Here is a 5932-nt window from a genome sequence, read left to right as displayed (position 1 = left end):
AGCAACAGCCAATGAACACAGTGTCCTTTTTTTGGAGCTTCTCCCAGCCAATGAGGAGGAAAGGAGAATGATGACATGCCTCCACAAACATGCCTTCTCAGGAGTTAAAGTTTTGAAGAACACGTTACCAATGTCCCATGAGAGTTGGCATTTCATTTCAATAATTCCCAAGTGGAAAGTTATCAATGGTAATTTTATCAGCAGCTGATACACACATTGTGGGTGCTGAGAATGCCACACTCTCAGCAAACAGAGCATGATAATCGTAGATAAAACTGACTGAGCACTTACCACGTGAATGAGTCCTTTATATTCTTTCTTCTTAAAGAGGGAACCGGGGTAGCTCAGCTCTTGCATCCTGACCCTCCTCCTCTTCATTGGAAGCTTGTGCTCGAGAAGTCAAAGGCTCTAAAAACAAATTTAAAATATTCCAAACTTTTGCCATGTGAAGGTCCTTAGTAAAGATTTCTATCTGATTTACTTCCGTATGTCCTGACCCAGCATCCGTAAGAGAGAGGATTCTTTGATGGCTACACTGTGTGGTCTGATTTTCCCTGACGTGGAGGAATTATACTGAGCTTTCACTGGATGGGACAGCTACAAAGTATGGCAGAGCTGGCCACATGATATGACCTTTGCAACACCACCCCCACTGCCCACTTCTCCTCCACCACCGCACATGGCCCCAGCCTCCTTTGGCTACACCTTGCTCTTGGTTACATAGCTCTGGCACATGGAAACAAACTGGAGATAGCGGCACACAGCCCTCTGTTGCCCAAGGTGAGGATTCTCAGTCATTATTTTGATAATTCTGTCCACCCACAAATGGGGGTGGGAGTGGGGGGGTGGGAAAGATGAGCACGGAAGGTGAGTGGATGAACTGTAGAGGGAAGAAAGCAAAGGTGAGCAATACCAGTTTCCCTAGCACTGCAGACACTAAAAATGACACTTTTTATTTGTTCAGTGAATTCTTAACCTGAGATCCCTAGACAGGCTTCAGGAGTCTGTAAGCTCCATGAATCGTGTGTTATGTTTTAGGTTTTGTGCATTTATCTGAGGAGATGATCCACAGCTTTTATCATATTTTTTTGGAGTCATCTATGTCAAAATATTGACCGAGATATCAATGATTTTATGGAAGTGCAAAACAGAGAACTGGCTCCTTCCTGCTTTTTCTTTCCAAGTCCCTCCGCAAAGACAGAATCTCAGGCTCAGGTGAACAGAGGCTTTGGTTCTTCAGAACAGAGGTGTGATCAGCCTTGCTGAACAGAATTATCCAGGCAGATCATGTTTGGTATGTTCAATCTTTTGGGAATATCTTCTCTTTTTAAAGGGCATCTTGTGATGGTCATACTTTAACTCAAAGGGATAATTCACTAATCCCAGGCACCGAGGTGGGGAATGGGGTAAGGTTCAGAGGTATTTGAGAAGATGACAAGGGCTAGTGGACACCATTCAGGCCACTGGGCATGTCTCTAATAATCCACTTTGTGGATAAAACTGTCCCTGCATGAAAATTTTATGTCATTAGAAATAGATAAGACTGCTGGTCTTAAACCTAAGGATTCTTTTTATATTCCACTGATTTGTTGGAGCTATACCTAAATACTCCAGTCTACATTCATCTCTTCTGTCACTGAATCCCTTGGAATTTGAATAAATTTACTGTTTATTCATTAAAATATCAATATAAAGAAATTACTCTTAAATTTTTTCCCCCGTTTTCTGTTTTCCAAGTCTCCCCTGTCTATATTTAAATGCCTCATGGCAGGACCATAGTCCAAATTTACTTTATGTCATTATATAATGCTAAAGAAAGTGCTGCCCATAGTCTTTTTTTTTTAATTCAAACAGAAAGTCACAAAAATTATTATCATCCTCATCAGTTCACTCAGTCCCATGTAATTAATTTTTTTTAATCTTAATTTTTTGTTAGCACTTTTATGAATTCATCAGTTTCCATAGTCTCTTCCTCTTGGCATATGTTGACAAAGAGCCTCCATTCACCTGTTGGCCAGGTGCCCTTGTGCCGGGGACACCTGCCCAGCTGTACACAGTGGCCCTAACCAAGGAGAACATGACATGCAATCAATGGTCAGTAAGTAGTTTCCATTGGTTTGCTTACTGAAACAAATCCAGATTTAAAGTCAGAGCTCAGAGAAAGAGACAAGTGTGTCTGAAATAGTATAGAAAATAAAACCATTGCCCATGGTGTTTAATATATATTTTAAAAATTCTAATTACTGGGAAGAAATAAGATGACTTTGAAAACAAAATTAATATGAGAAGTAATAGGATTAATTATAATTAGTTAAAATTAACCAATAATTGTAATAATCAGCCATATTAATAAAAACAGAATTAATAACAGCCAGATTCAAAGTCTGGAGACAGTCTAAGGGAGAAAGATTATCCAAGAGAATTTAAGAGACCTAGTGGTATCAATATGAATCCAGAAAGAGTATAGAGAAAGGGGCCAACACGGTATTTAATTCTTCTGAGTGTAAAGAAGGCCTGAGAAGGTGAGTTGCCTGAGACCAATGGTTAGACAAGGGTTTATTAGTAATAAGGCAAACTTATTTATCTTTCATTTGAAAGGAGTATCTTAAAACTAATGAAAATAGGGAATTCCCTGGCAGTCCAGTGGTTAAAACTCGGTGCTTTCACTGCCGTGGGCCCAGGCTTGATCCCTGCTCGGGGATCTAAGATCCCACAAGCCGCGCGGTGCAGGCAAAACAAACAAACAAACAAAAAATAATGAAAATACAGAACAAAAATAATCATTTCATCCTAACATGACACACTAGTATTTGTATGTTCTTTCATTTCTTTTCATGTTTTCTATGTGATATACTTTGTCGCTGTAAGTTAAAAGCAAAGTCAAAATGTATAGCTAAAATAGAGAATTAGATTTCAGTTTAAAAACTAAGATTATGTTTAAGGGGAACACACTTGCCTCTCTCATTTGATCACAGCAAAAGTAATACTTATATAGTATTGCTGTAAGATGAAATAGCTAACGATGGGGAAGAAAGAAAGACTGAAGGATGTGGAGAAGTCTACCTAGAACTTACCCAGAATTAACAACGCTCTTTTAAGTGATGGAAATGACACAATATCCATCCACCACCCACCTGGCGCACAGAAGGCTCTCAACTGATATTGGTTGAACTGAATGCTTGACACGTAACATTCAGTTAGAGAACCACCTAGAAAATATGTATTGTCTAGAAGAAACTTTCATTGTTCAAAATAATTTTAAACAGTAAATATAACAATCAGTGGTCTATCATGAATTTAATGTTGTACATATGTATTATATACTTAGCATGTATTAAATACAGAGTATGTTTAATACATATGAAATAAAAAGTGGGTTGACCTGCAATTTCATGGAATCACTAAGACAGCAAGTGGAAAATTCCAAAACAATAACTCCGTCTAATCAGGTATATTCCTAGTCAGGGCACCTAAAAACATTTTACAATGGACAACTCTAGTTATCCAAGTTTCTGCCTGTTTTAGGTCAAGAGTCATCAACAAAACAGGAAGGATTAACTTCAAATAATTTTCCCGGCTAGATCTCACACTTGGAAAATAGTATTCTATTGAGTTTTGTGGATTCCTCCATTTTTTGGAAACAACACAATCCAGATTAAATATTTTGTAATGATCCAAAATAAGAAAAGAAAAGAAAAGAAAAAGAGGCTGATTTAAAACCTTGATCCTTCTTTATGACACCTCAAGAGTTTTGCTGATGTGATCCGGTTGCTTCTCAGCAAATGTAAGGGGTAGACTCAGGAGTTATTTAGGAGTCTGATCTACATGAAAGGAAGATCTATGAGCCTTCTTACCAATTCTGGTCAGACGAGCCAGCATTTGTCTCCTCCTCCTCTCCCCCACACTTCCCACCCTAGATTATCTCCATCATCTTGTGACCAAAGTAGAAAATAACTCCCCAGCTGTCAGTGGCTTTCTCAGCTGCCAACACAAGAACTTGATCACGCAGAGGGAAACTCCTGACTTAAGGAAAGACAGTCAACATGCACACTTTTGTTTATACCATCTGGGCTTCTGGTGGTGGTCATGGGTTGTACCTCTGCCTGCATCCACCAGTGCTCCCTGAAGCTACAGTAAAGACTCAGCTTTTTGTTGTTGTTATTATTCTTTTAGCTTTTGCATAACTGGCCTTGCCTTTTGAATATCTCACATGGACCACTGGCCACCAGGTTTTATATGATATAGAGAGAATATAACTTTGTTCACTTTCTGCCATTTTAGAAATTCTCTGGGTCCTGTTGAACCTGTTAATAGTGAATAGTGGACCAGTGGTGGGAGGAAGGGAGGAGGCTCTGACTGAGGAGCTGTGGCCTTGCTCAGTGTTGGCTCTTTGTCCATGCTTCTACTTTTCAAGAATCAATAGGGTTGGAAGCTGGAGACACTGGAGGTGTGTGACAGAGAGGAGAAAGGCGAAGATACTCGTAGATCCATCTGGCAGTGCACGCATGGAGGATGGAGGGAGGCCTGGAAGCGGTAGCAGGAAAGGCATGGGGCTCTGTACAGGGCAGAGAGAACGGACAAAGCCGGAGCTAGGACCAGCCCGTGGTGCCAGGGTGGCCTGGCTGGCTGGGCTGTGGGTGTCTTGGGGACGTGGAACCAATGCCTGGGATAAAAAGCTCCACGTCCGGGCCTCCCTGGTGGCGCAGTGGTTGAGAGTCCGCCTGCCGATGCAGGGGATACGGGTTCGTGCCCCGATCTGGGAGGATCCCATATGCCGCGGAGCGGCTGGGCCCGTGAGCCATGGCCGCTGGGCCTGCGCATCCGGAGCCTGTGCTCCGCAGCGGGAGAGGCCACAGCAGTGAGAGGCCCGCATACCGCAAAAAAAGGAAAAAAATAAATAAATAAATAAAATAAAATAAAATAAAATAAAAAAAATAAAAAGCTCCACGTCCACCACCCATGACCATGTGGCAGGTCTCCCTGAAAGTAGTCCTGAATTTAAATGGAAAGAGTCTAGAAGGGCTATATTTTCGATTTTTTAAGGATAATAAAAGCATTAATGGGTGAAATTCTGCATTTTTGACTAAGTATCTATAATTTTGTGAATCTCTCCCAGTGGTGATGAAATAATAGTGGATGAAGTAAGATCAATGTAACCTCTGCAAATACCTGTGGGGAGAGGGTGACAGACAGGAAGGGGGAGGATTCTACAGCACAGAATGGAGTATAGTTTATAGTTCCAGTTTCTGACATGATGAGGAGGAAGGAGAAGATGCGGGGCTTAACTCTAAGTTGACTTCAGAGAAAAAAGTGATGAATTTCTTACTTCTCACAGATGTAGCAATGAAAATTCATTCTTCATTCAACAAAACGTGATCTTCAGACAAGTCTCGAATGATTTACTACAACGTCATAAAAAGTGTCAGAGAGATCTGTAAAAGAAGACCAATCTGCTCACATGGTTAAAGAAGTCACTACCGAAAAGTCTGAATAATTGTGTGGTGCCATTCAAACATGTTTGATAAGCCTTCTACAATCATTGGTATGTACTTGAACTTTTCTTGTTTTATGTATTTTCTTGTATTTAGATGTTTCAACTACATGATCAAACTCTTTTATTTCTTTTCTCTTTTATTTATTTATTTTTTTTGCGGTACGCGGGCCTCTCACTGTTGTGGCCTCTCCCTCTGCAGAGCACAGGCTCCGGAAGTGCAGGCTCAGCGGCCATGGCCCACAGGCCCAGCCGCACCGCGGCATGTAGGATCTTCTCGGACTGGGGCACAAACCCGTGTCCCCTGCATCGGCAGGCAGACTCTCAACCACTGCACCACCAGGGAAGCCCGATCAAACTCTTTTAGTGTCATGAAAACTCATTTTAAAATCGAATAACTGTATTTTTCTTTAGTCTAACTACTATAACTCAGAAAAGATT

This window comes from Mesoplodon densirostris, chromosome 10 (assembly GCF_025265405.1).
Source record: "Mesoplodon densirostris isolate mMesDen1 chromosome 10, mMesDen1 primary haplotype, whole genome shotgun sequence".
Lineage (NCBI taxonomy): Eukaryota > Metazoa > Chordata > Mammalia > Artiodactyla > Ziphiidae > Mesoplodon > Mesoplodon densirostris.
The sequence above is the reverse complement of the archived record's forward strand: the minus strand, read 5'-3'. Positions refer to the sequence as shown.